Genomic DNA, 13,616 nt, shown 5'->3' on the forward strand with positions numbered 1-13,616 from the left:
GTTTCCTAAACCCTCTGAAATGAGGGTTGCAAAGCAACTTAACCTTCCTCACAGGGTGCATGTGAAATGATAGATGGAAAAGCCCTTAGAAAAGAAAAGTGCCACTATGGAGGAATGCAGGGGAGGATGGGGGGTGTGAGGGAAGGAGTGGGGAAAACGCACAGGTGGCGTGGGCAGAGAAGCACCTTGGAGATCCCAACCTGAGTCCCCCGTAGCAGCAGGGACAGTTCAGGGACTCCCCTTCCAGCCTTGTCCCTTTCTCCAACCTGGCCTCCTTCAAGCATTCCCACAGCCTCTTGAGCTTCCTGTGGTAGGCAGCAAAAGGCTGGACTAAGAGATCTGGAGTGGATAGGACCTCTTCCCATCTCAGCTGCACCCCAGGCCACACCCTTCTCTCCCTACATCTTCCTCATCACATTGCCTTCGAGAAGGCATGAGTGTGCTCCAGAGGATCAGGGGCTTTGGGGGTTCTAGTCTTGATTCTTTCTGACATCCTGCGCATCCTTGGCTGCAGACCCTCATCCCAGGGAGCTGGCTTACTCTCACCCATCTCCCTTCATAGCTAATGAGGCTTTATAAACACTTATTCAGCCTTGAATCTGGGGTTTCTTGGTTTCCTGAAGTTCAGGATTGATTTCACTCTCCCTCAGACAGGGGTGGGTAGGTGGGTGGGGGGAAGGTCTCTGAAGGTGGGTTGGGCTGCAAGCTTTGGCAGCATAGGGCATAAAGAAGCTGGCAGTGGAAGGCTGGGAGGGCCTTCTCCTCTCCTCCCAGCCCTGTCCACTGCCCACTGGCTCCAGGATGCTACTTGTCCATGCTTGTTCCGAGCTGCCTCATTCTTGCCTCACAGCAAGGCTTGGGCAGCTGGCTGAGCTCTCTTGGTAGCTGGTGGCTTTGTTCTGGGATTCAGTATACCTCCCTTTGGGAGAGGTTGGTCTTGATGGAGCACACTCTCTTCCCTTCTACCAGGCAGAAGGGTCAGAAGTGAACAACATCAATGAGGCCATTCAGGCTCACCGGGGCCCAATGTTCTCTCAGATTCCTGTCAGAGATGAGGATGGGGGTAAAGCCAGTGATGCCACTCCTTCTTGCCTGCCCAAGCCAGAGGCCAGGAGTTAAGGGAGGGGCCCTGGGGTTTAGTAACTGTTGTTCCAGGCAAGCGCCTCTCTACCTCGTGGTAGTCTCAGCTGAAGTTATAGCTTCTGGCATCTTCTTCTTTCCAAGTTTTGACTCATGGTTCACAAATGGCTGGGTGAAGGGTTCTCTCCTGGGGAGGGGAGCCAACTCTGTCACAACCTCCCCCTAGCCCTCCATCTCTGTTCCCCTTATACTCCCTCTGCCATTCCTGCTGCCCTAGCTCTCAAGAAGGAAAGGAGTTGGAACTGGAGGGGAGCCAGGGGGGAACTGGTGGAACATTTATCCAGGGCTCTGGATGCCCTGGCTCTAAGATCCCTCCTGAGCTGGGCTACAGTCAAAGCCCCCTTCCCTGAATCCTTTCCTACCCTGACAGTAGGGGTTAGGTGTCAGGGTAGGGGGAGTCCAAGCTGGCTCTCTGCAGACTTAAAGATGCAGTCTCAGTGCTCAGAATGAAAGAGAGTCAAATGTGGCTCCAGGAATGGGCACCATTAACAGAGACCCGGGGTATGGCTGTTTCCTACCTCCCTACCAATGCAACCTTTATTTTCTAGAACCCAGGGAGCCAAGCCCCAACCTGATTGGATGAGCAGAGTGAGACATTCTTTGAGAGTGGCAGGGAAGGGACTGATGCTGCTTTTACTAGGGATGGGGCCAGGATTCCAGGGCCCAGGCCAAGGCGTAGCCAGGATGGATAGTTAGAACTGGAGCCTGAAAATTCCCTTACCTCATAATGGAAAGAACTCGTCATCCCTGAGCATCTCTGGACACAGGGAGGCCCAGGTTGGCTAAGAAAAGATGATGGGGGTGGATCCCAGGTTTTTCTGGGATGAATCAAGCTGGGGCTTCCTAAATGAAGTCAGGAGTTGAGACTTGGAGTGGCTGTGATGGGGAGGGTCTCAGTGATCTAGAGGGGGGGGATAGAAAGATAGGGGAGGGTTAGCACAGTGGCATATGCCTGTAATCCCAGTTACTTGGGAGACTGAGGAAAGAAGATCGATTTTTTTTTTATTAGAGCTTTATGGTTATACATAGTAGTAGGGTTCATCCCAACAAACTCATACATACATGGAACAAAATATATTTTATTAAGGAGGATTCACTGTTTTTGTTCTTTCTTTCTCAGCTTCTAAACCTTTGATTCTCTTTCTCCACTTCTTTCAGAAAAAAAAAGAAAAAGAAACATTAATAACTAGTTCCTTTAACCTTTTTTCTCTCTCTGGCTATGGCCCATCTGTACCCTACCTCCCATAATTCTTCACACTTTCATTTCCATCATATTTTTCAAAATCTAATGTTTCTCATTTCCTAATTTCCCTTTTGTTTTGGTTCACTCCCATTTGGATTGTGACTCCACCATTCTGGTGAATTTCCACTGGCTAAGATTACTAACGGTTTCCTAAGTTTTCTCTGACTTCACTTCTTAGTTCTTTTTTTTTCTTTTTCAAAAATCAAATATATTTATTTTTTACAGACAATAAATAATTAGATAATGAAAGAAAAAAGTGCTACTTGCAATAGTTTAAAATGAATATAAAATAAATTTAGAGGAATTAAACAAAAGGGGTGAAGGATTTGTAGAGGATGGAAATTTTGAGGCCAGCCTGGGCAACTTAGCAAAACCCTGTCTGGAAATAAAATTGAAAAAGGCTGGGAATGTAGCTCATTCTGGGTTTAATCCCATGAACCAAAAATAAACAAACAAATAAAACACAGATAGGGAAGGGCAAGAAAGGAGACAGAGAAGGCAGGATGGGGCGGTGGGATCAGGGGAGGTAATGGATTTCTCTCTGCCACTCTTTGAGTGACTACCCTCTGCCCCAGTGTCTGGGGAACCCTATTCAGTGATTCCTATCTTTACTTCCTATTTGGGCTTGCATGAGCTTCCCAAAATAGCTTTCTTCCAAGGAGTCCCCATGGGTGGATAATCCTGAATGGAGGATTATCCAACTGCAGACAGTGTGTTGACCCTCTTGGGTTTCTTAAGAGGTCTATGTGGTATTAGTGATATATCATATGCTCCCTCCTTTTCCCAACTTGGTTTCCCCCCTGACCCCTGTATCCTACCAAGAAGTTCTTTTATTAACTTTGCACACACCTGGTTTATCTCTGCATTCTGCTCACCCTCTGAGAGAAAAGACAGATTGCCAAGAAGGTAACAGTTCCCCTGACCCCTTCTTGGTCCTAGGGAGGCTGGTTGGGCCAGCAAGTTGGAGACTGCTCATTGATAACTAGTGTCTGGGCACTGCCCTCTCTCCCTCCTCCCTGCTGGTCCTCCCTGGAGGCTCCCTCTCATCCTCCACTCTTCCAGTTCCATCATCCTTCATTCATATGCCTTGGCTTCCCTAACAGTTGAACTCTGGTATCAGGAGCTGGGAGGCAGGAGGGGAGAGAGGAAGTTGGCATTCAGCCCAATCAGAGCACCCCCATCACAGGGGAGGTAAAGGGGGTGGAGAAAAGCTCAACACCCCTCCAATTCTTATTCCTTACTGCTAGTTCACACATTAAAAAAAAAAAAAAAAAGAACAATATGGAGCCAGGNGGACAGGTGCTGGAAGGCACCAGCTGGCAGTGATGCCAGCTGGTTGGCATCCAGGAAGAGCTTGCGGGTGTCATTGGGGATGCCCGAGGGCACAGCACTCAAGCCTGCCTGGCTGCAGCGGAATGTCCTCTCACCAGCTTCCTGTGCCACGTAGCAGCCCTGGGGAGGTGACCGGAGGCTGGGCACAGGACCCCCTGTGCCTATCACCAGTAGGAGGGGCAGGAGGCGAACAGCTGGTGGGAGCATGGCCACAGATTGGCATAGTCCTGGAGTGGAGTAGGATCTGGGGAAGAGAAGATCACATGAAGGAAGAGCAAAGAAAATTCCATTCCCACTGCCAGCTCTTTCTTCCTGATGTCCCTCTGTGGAGTGTCTTTGGATTGGGACCATTTGGAAGCTCTCTCAGCCTGGGTGACTTTCTTACTTCCTCCTTGGGTTCTCTCTTGATCTAGGACATCTCAATAGGGCTCTTTGGATAGAGACTTAGGATTTGTTGATTCTGGAAGGGTTAATCTACGAGGTCTCTTGGTCCAAGGCCCTGTTGGTATGAGTCTGGGGGTTTCTAAGTTTCTTCTTCTGCCTGGGTATTGATTTCCTTGTTGGAATAACGACTTTTCTCCTACCTACCTGGGCGACAGCTAGGTGAGCCCGGCAGGCGTCAGAAGATCTGGTTGGCATTCATGTGAAGGAGGCAAGGAGGATAGGTTAATGATAGGACTTCAGAGCATGCAGCTAGACTTGATTTGACTAGGTAAGCTAAGCTCCATGACTACTCTGTTGCCCATCAAACCCTTTTCCAGAAGCATCCACCCCTCTACTCAGCTCTGTTTGTCCTCCCTCCGCCTCTCCCTCCTCCTCCCTGCCTCTCACCCCTGTTGATGGCAGAGTCCTTCCCTGTGCTGTCCTCTTCCCTGCTGCTGGGCTTGGAGACCCGCTCCCTCCTTCAGAAGACCTGTTTGCTCATAGCAGCTGGAAGCTGGGGCCTGGGGCCCAAGTGTATTGGGTTTCCTTGCATGTGACTCTGGGCCACAGGTGTCAGATACCTGAGCCATGGCCTGGCCAGGTGATGCCAAGGGAGAGCAGATCCTGGACCTTGATGAACTCAGCTGTGGGAGACCAGGTCCCAAGTCCACTCCCTGCCTTGGGTTCCCCCCTCCCAAGTCCTTATCATTGCCATCTCCCATTGATTCTCTCCCAGGCAGTGCTAAGGTTACCTCCCAGAACCTTGACTTGAGCCTGGCCAGACAGAAGGACTGCTTGCTTGGCAGTCTCGGAGGTCAGAAGTGGGAGGGCCCCATCTCACATCCATTGCCTCCAGCAACCTGTATCCTCCAACTCCATTCCTGTCACTGCTCTTCTCTACTCTCCACACCTTGTGGACATTCTTCCACAGTCTTTCATGGTAAGCAAACCTCCCTATACCTCTTCAGAGAACCTAAACTGGCTTCTCACATTGCTAACCCTCTTGCCTGCCAGGGGGCGCTGTGATTAAATTTTCTTTTGTTCTTGGGGTGGGTTGATGGTCTGGTCCCTCTAGGAATTGGAAGGATGTTTTTTTTGGGGGGGGGCGGTACTGGGGATTGAATCCAGGGCTTCCCTAAGTTGTCCAGCCTGGCCTCCAACTTGAAATGCTCCCGCCTCAGCCTCCAGAGTATCTGAGATTACAGGCAGAAACCACAATGTCAGATGGAAAGGATTATTATTATTTTTTTTTTTTTGGTACCCAGGATTGAACTCAGGGGTACTAAACCACTGAACCACATCCTCAGCTCTATTTTGTATTTTATTTAGAGACAGGCTCTCACTGAGGTGCTTAGTGCCTCCCTCTTGCTGAGGCTGGCTTTGAACTTGACATCCTCCTACCTCCAACTGCTGAGCTGCTGGGATTACAGGCGTGTGCCACCGAGGCTGGAAGGGGTTCTTAAAGCTGCCTGAAGTCTGATCAAGTGGCCCAGGAGGTTTCCTGCTAACTTTATGTTCTGGATTGTAACAGAATCAAGTTTTCTCCATGTGCTGGGGCCCTGGCCTCCCAGGTTGGCACTTTGGGAAGGAAGGATTCAAAGCCAGAAGACATGTTTTGTGTGTGCACTGGGCACAGTATCTCCAAGTCCTCATGTTTGCCTTTGCAAATGAGGATACTGCTGCAGGGTGAGAGGATCCACCAGGTGAATTGGACATGAGGGAGCTCTGAAGCACTGTGCAGATGCTAATTGTTACAATCACTGTTTTCCAGAACACACTATGGTCTGCCTTCATGATTTTAGCACCCAGGACAAGTTTTCCCTCTCCACCTCATCTCTTGTGTTCTGCAGGGGCAGGAGTGACAGGAGCTCATGGAGATGAATATGTATGTGAATAACCCATTAAATCCCTTAGCTCATGGTGATTTTTCCTTCTGTAATTCCCATGACCTTCAAGTTCAACTATATTGACTCTCTTGGCCACTCCACAGCCTCACTTTGTGTGGTACCATTCTACCCTCTCCATCTCCAGTTTGCTGCTGGATTTGGAGCCTCATGGAGCTCAAAGGAAGGGACCATATGGTTGAACCCTCTTAGGTTGCAGATAGGTAAAGTGAGATCCAGAATGTGACCAGAGTCTCACAGTAAGTCAGTGGCCTTATAACTTGACCATAGTTAAGATTCCTGATTCATTTTCCGACCACTTCCCATTCCACTGGCACCTCTCTTACCTCTATGCTGCACTTGCTAATACCCTGTGTCTTTGTCTTTTGGTCCCTGATGATACCTGCAGGAACCTTGACTCTCCCACTAGGTCTGAAAGGTGGAAGAGAACCGTAGTGTGGGGTGTCACAAAGACTAGAAAGGGGGAGTCTGCTCAAAGGAAGATGAAATCAGATGCTGTGCAGACCTTTGAAGAGGAAAACTTGGTTGGATTTTGTTAAGAGATTATGGGTGACCAGGATCATACACTGTGCAAAATGAAAATATGGGGCCCTTTGTTCAAAAACTTAAGTATTTCAAGAGAGTGTCAGCAGAGTGTGGGGCCTTCTGAGCACAGGACAGGGCCTCTTGTCACTTCGCAGGTTGCCTGCTCATGAATGAAGTTAGCCCTGTGGGTTAACTTTTGCTTTTCTGTATGTGTCTTTTAAATTTACCATACACCTGTTTTACATATTGAGATCAAATTGCATAAACACCAGTTTGTTTTGCCATTTAAAAATTTTAACACTATACTTTTAGCATTTCCATGTTGTTAAAAACTTTTTATAAGCCTCACTTTTGTGCTTCATCTTTCTAACAGATAGTATATTAATATGCTAATATTTTGAATACTGTTTCACATGAATTATATTGCTAATGTAAATGTTTTACATTTTAAATCACCCAATTAAAAAATATATATATATCAAAGGCTGGATTTGATGGTGCATGCCTAAATCCCAGCAGGAGGCTGAAGCCAGAGAATGACAAGTTCAAAGCCAGCCTTAGCAACTTATTGAGACCCTATCTCAAAACAAAAACAAAAACAAAAACCCCAAAAGGGATGGGGATGTGGCTCAGTGGCTAAGTACCTCTGGGTTCAATCCCTGGTACCTCGCCTCCCAAATATATCAAAGAATATAAAATGAATGACTTACATTATTGTGTTTTTTACTCATACGAGAATGTAAAGGTAAAAAAAAAAAAAGCTGTAATTCAGGTATTTTCAGATTAAGAGACTTTTCCATTTCTCTTCAGCAGTCCCAAAACCATTTGCAATGTCATTAGAAGTTAACATAATAAAACTAATAATTTAGTTTTATTCTGATGAGTTCTCATAGAAAGCCTGAAAAGTCAAGAACTACCTGAAAAGTAATAGCTGTTTTGTGTGTGGAATGACTTGCATTCCAGAGTAGTACTTTATTTTGTACATTTTATCAGGGCATTATTAGGCATTCAGCAATCCGCTTGACTCTGCCTGGTTCATTTCTCCAAGTGGAATGGCAGACCCATAAAGAAACAGTTATTTTTCAATAATTTCTACTTATCAAGGCATGAGGAGTGTCCAGCTTCTCCCGAGTTCTGTGGCTGTTTGTGGGTAGGACCTACCATTCCACCGATTTCAGGTTAGGATTCTCTTTCATTGGGGAATCTCCTGCATGAACTTGGTCTTGTTCCATTGTCAGGAGTATCCCCCCTTCTCTGGACACAATATGGTTTCAGAGGTTCAGTCCATTATCGATCCACTGCATTGCTCTGGCTCTCAGGTGAGGCAGAACATCATGGCAGAAAGGTATGACAGAGGAAAGCTTCTAAATATGGATCAGTATTCCAAGAATTAGAAACAACTTTTCTGCTTCAATGCTTCTTCCATGCTGGTCTGAGCTCTCTTCATCTTTGACTTGGTCTTCTCTGGGCTCAGGGTGAGGCAGAACATTATGGGTGAATGGTGTAGTGGAGGAAAGCAACTCAAGACATGGAAACCAGGAAGGAGAGAGAGAGAGAGAGAGAGAGAGAGAGAGAGAGAGAGAGAGAGAGAGAGAGAGAGAGAGAGACNCTCTCCCTCCTCCTCCCTGCCTCTCACCCCTGTTGATGGCAGAGTCCTTCCCTGTGCTGTCCTCTTCCCTGCTGCTGGGCTTGGAGACCCGCTCCCTCCTTCAGAAGACCTGTTTGCTCATAGCAGCTGGAAGCTGGGGCCTGGGGCCCAAGTGTATTGGGTTTCCTTGCATGTGACTCTGGGCCACAGGTGTCAGATACCTGAGCCATGGCCTGGCCAGGTGATGCCAAGGGAGAGCAGATCCTGGACCTTGATGAACTCAGCTGTGGGAGACCAGGTCCCAAGTCCACTCCCTGCCTTGGGTTCCCCCCTCCCAAGTCCTTATCATTGCCATCTCCCATTGATTCTCTCCCAGGCAGTGCTAAGGTTACCTCCCAGAACCTTGACTTGAGCCTGGCCAGACAGAAGGACTGCTTGCTTGGCAGTCTCGGAGGTCAGAAGTGGGAGGGCCCCATCTCACATCCATTGCCTCCAGCAACCTGTATCCTCCAACTCCATTCCTGTCACTGCTCTTCTCTACTCTCCACACCTTGTGGACATTCTTCCACAGTCTTTCATGGTAAGCAAACCTCCCTATACCTCTTCAGAGAACCTAAACTGGCTTCTCACATTGCTAACCCTCTTGCCTGCCAGGGGGCGCTGTGATTAAATTTTCTTTTGTTCTTGGGGTGGGTTGATGGTCTGGTCCCTCTAGGAATTGGAAGGATGTTTTTTTTGGGGGGGGGCGGTACTGGGGATTGAATCCAGGGCTTCCCTAAGTTGTCCAGCCTGGCCTCCAACTTGAAATGCTCCCGCCTCAGCCTCCAGAGTATCTGAGATTACAGGCAGAAACCACAATGTCAGATGGAAAGGATTATTATTATTTTTTTTTTTTTGGTACCCAGGATTGAACTCAGGGGTACTAAACCACTGAACCACATCCTCAGCTCTATTTTGTATTTTATTTAGAGACAGGCTCTCACTGAGGTGCTTAGTGCCTCCCTCTTGCTGAGGCTGGCTTTGAACTTGACATCCTCCTACCTCCAACTGCTGAGCTGCTGGGATTACAGGCGTGTGCCACCGAGGCTGGAAGGGGTTCTTAAAGCTGCCTGAAGTCTGATCAAGTGGCCCAGGAGGTTTCCTGCTAACTTTATGTTCTGGATTGTAACAGAATCAAGTTTTCTCCATGTGCTGGGGCCCTGGCCTCCCAGGTTGGCACTTTGGGAAGGAAGGATTCAAAGCCAGAAGACATGTTTTGTGTGTGCACTGGGCACAGTATCTCCAAGTCCTCATGTTTGCCTTTGCAAATGAGGATACTGCTGCAGGGTGAGAGGATCCACCAGGTGAATTGGACATGAGGGAGCTCTGAAGCACTGTGCAGATGCTAATTGTTACAATCACTGTTTTCCAGAACACACTATGGTCTGCCTTCATGATTTTAGCACCCAGGACAAGTTTTCCCTCTCCACCTCATCTCTTGTGTTCTGCAGGGGCAGGAGTGACAGGAGCTCATGGAGATGAATATGTATGTGAATAACCCATTAAATCCCTTAGCTCATGGTGATTTTTCCTTCTGTAATTCCCATGACCTTCAAGTTCAACTATATTGACTCTCTTGGCCACTCCACAGCCTCACTTTGTGTGGTACCATTCTACCCTCTCCATCTCCAGTTTGCTGCTGGATTTGGAGCCTCATGGAGCTCAAAGGAAGATGAAATCAGATGCTGTGCAGACCTTTGAAGAGGAAAACTTGGTTGGATTTTGTTAAGAGATTATGGGTGACCAGGATCATACACTGTGCAAAATGAAAATATGGGGCCCTTTGTTCAAAAACTTAAGTATTTCAAGAGAGTGTCAGCAGAGTGTGGGGCCTTCTGAGCACAGGACAGGGCCTCTTGTCACTTCGCAGGTTGCCTGCTCATGAATGAAGTTAGCCCTGTGGGTTAACTTGGAATGAACAGTTTCAGAAGCATGATGGGGTCAGAATCAGATGGTAGAATACCACATTATGTCACCTCTGGGGATCTACTTATCCCTGACTCATTGTTATGGAATCAATGGAGGCATCTCTCAGCATCTCTCAGGCTCATATTCATCTAAGGAATCAGATACAAATACATTTTCTACATTTGGGCAGGAGAAGCAAACATTTTCTCTGTAAGGTTTCTTGTTAGTTAAGCTGGGCACACTGCCACTGAATACTTGGGTGTCCATTTTGGGATTGTGGCTAAATGTGGAATAGGAAGCTGTGAAACCCTTCCCCTCCTGCTGCTTTCTCATACTGAGCAGAGGGGTTAGCTAAGGCATAACAGTAGACCCTGGTCATTGATGGAGAGTTATCTCCTTCTCAGACTAAGACAGCTGCCAGGCAAGAGTGGGACTGGGCTACCCAGCACAGCAGCTGGGGGAGAGGCAGGCAATCTATGCACATGGAAGGGGCTACCTGGGGCTGTGGTTATGGTTCATTAAAGGAGGCTGAGTGCAGGGCTCAAAAAAAAGGGGAGATCTGAAGGGAGGCAGGACCCATAGTTATCATGGTACACACTGAAGGCTGGGGCTTGGCAGAAATTTTTCTCTGACATTCATTCTTTTGTTCACTCATTCAGTGAGGAGTTCTTGAGAGCCCTGTGTTCCAAGTACTGTGCTAGTTGAAGAAGATACAGACGTGTTCTCAAGGTGCTGGTCTGTAGCAGAGGTTCTTGAAACTCATCCTGCATCTTAGAATCACTTATGCAGAGGATTCATCTGGGATTCATCTGTAATTAAAATTACAATGTGGGGGATCTGGGGTTGTGGCTCAGTGTAGAGAACTCGCCTAGCACGTGTGAGGCGAGGCGCTGGGTTCGATTCTCAGCACCACATAAAAATAAATAAAATAAAGGTATTATATCCAACTACAACTAAAAAAATATTAAAAAAATTTACAATCTCCGTGGATGGTCTGAGCACTAGTCTCGCCGGGTATTCCTAAATTGAGAACTGTTGGTCTAGAAGAGACATAGACATGCCAATGCATGTCTCCATGCATTGACACATGGCCAGAACTGCTGTGCATACAAGGAGCTTTGAAGCACACAGAGAGAAGAAATGCGGCAGAACCTGCTGGATGCTCACGTGGTATCCATTATTTACCTTCTTCTGTGGTAACACACATGATTGGGGAGGAGCTAAGTACTCAATCCCTGATGATTAAAACTGATTGGTCCTTCGGGTATCAGGGATCCTGTTTCAGCCCACTTTTCTAACTTCCTTTGACAACTGGAGGTGACCCAGTTCTGGTCAATGACATCTAAGTAGGAGTTTGGCTGAAAGGATCTCTGGGACAGTCTTTGACTTGCTCGTAAGAGAGGATAGGACTAGACCCTGCTCTTCTCCCTACTTTAACAAGGAGGGTCAATTCTAGTCATCTCATGATCATAAGGCAATAAAGCAGGAAGGAAGAGTCAAGATCATCACTGAAATGATGGCCAGGACATCACTCAAATAACACCAGCTACGACCTACCTTTCAATTCATTATGTGAGAAAGGTAAGTTTCTACTTCACTTTGGCTGCACATTAGAAGTCTTTGAAAATGATGCCTGGGGGCTGGGGCTGGGGCTCAGCAGTAGAGCACTTGCCTAGCATGTGTGAGGCACTGGGTTTGATCCTCAGCACCACATAAAAAATAAATAAAGGTATAAAAAAATTCACACACAAAAAATGATGCCAGGGTCCACCACAAGGATGCATCTGAGGTCTGGCATGTGTCTGATGATGGGGGTTTTAAGCAGTTCTTCAGGTAATTCATTAGATTTCACCTAGGGGAAGAATCATTGCTTCTTTTGGGTTTTTCTCACCGGTACACTAGTTTTCCTAGGGTATCATGCAAAGCTTCACTAAGGAGTGACCTTTGAGCTGGTCTTCAAGGCTGGGTTCTTCAGGTGGGGAAGCCAGAAACAGCTTAATTCCAGACTGTAGAGCCGGTGGAACAGCTGGTGGCAGAGGCTAAAGAAGTGGAAACGGACCAGATATTTGTGGGCTTGTATACCAAGTAAGAATTGAGACATTGGCAGCGCTAATGGATGGAAGAGGTTTTGAATTAGATTTGATATTTGGATCACTTTGCTGGTTGTGTGCAGGACATGTTGGTGGAAGGAAGACCAGAGATAGTAACAGTCCAGGTGGGAGATGATAAGGGCCTGAGTGGAAGCCATGGCAGGGGAGGAATGCCTAGTGTGGCATTCTATGCCTTGCTATGGCCTGTGGAGTATATGGGAACACCCTTGGGCAGGCCAAGACCACCTGATATTTATGTTACTGGGCACATCCTTCTTCAGTCCCCTTGGGCCTTCAGTTCTCTGGACCTCACAGACTCTGAGATCCCTTCTAGCCTGATGCTCAGTGTGTTCACCATGGTAGGGAGAGGAGAAGCCGAGGCAGGGCAGGGCTCTGGCTCCCAAGTTCAGGGCCAGGAAAGTAATCCTCTCAGTCTTCTGTCCCATTGATGTTGGAGAGCTTCAGGTCCAGTCTGCATGGAAGGGGTAATTGAAAGGAAAGAAGGAGGGTAGTTACTTTCCCTCTCATGACCCATCTAATGCCAGACTACTGGGCAGTTTAAGGGGAATGGGCAGAAAGGTCTTTGCTATTCTTATTCCTTGTAGAAAAGGACAAAGTGTAGACATCTCAAGCTCCCACCCTTCAATGTACTTTCTCACTTGCTCAACACACATCTGAACACCAGGGTCTCTTAGGCATTGGGATGCAGAGATAATTAAATATCCCCCATACAATAGGAATGGATTAGTATGTGTACAAATACAGTCACTAGCCTCACCTAGGGGTGAGGTCTAGCTGAGGTTTGCAATTGTCCCAGGAGTCCAGAGGATGGAGCAGTGGGCTCTGCCCGGACCTTGGAGAGGGTAACAGCTGAGCTAGGCTTTGAGGAATGAATAGGGGGTTACTAGATGGAAAGACCAAGAGGAAAACATTACAGGTTGAGGCAACAGAGAGAGAGAGAGAGCAAGGTAAGTAGCTCCGAGTGGTTGCAATCTGGGGTGTATATTCAGAAATGCACTTCAGCTAACATTTGCTAAGATTTGCTCAGTGCAGGAAATGCAAATGTGAGAAAGACCCAGAAGGAGCAGCTAGCATGGTAAGCTGGCTGTAACAGAGTTTGTACATATAAAGCTCTTTATCCTGTGCCTGGAACACAGCAAACACTGAATAATGTTTGTTATAATTATGTTTGTAGGATGAGCTGGCTTCCATCAGGGGAAGAAGGTGGTCTGCATTTCCAGATGGGTGAGACCTGCTAGCAGTAGAAACTCAATTGGAAGAGTGCTAGAGGGTCTTGTCTTAAATCTATTGACTTTATATCCATTGTACTTTTTTTTTTTTTTTAACAAGTGTGTGCCACTGCACCCGGCATTCCACTGTACTTTTGCTCTGTAATAGTTTCCATTTTCTTTTTTTTTTATTGC

This window comes from Marmota marmota, unplaced genomic scaffold (assembly GCF_001458135.2).
Source record: "Marmota marmota marmota unplaced genomic scaffold, marMar, whole genome shotgun sequence".
Lineage (NCBI taxonomy): Eukaryota > Metazoa > Chordata > Mammalia > Rodentia > Sciuridae > Marmota > Marmota marmota.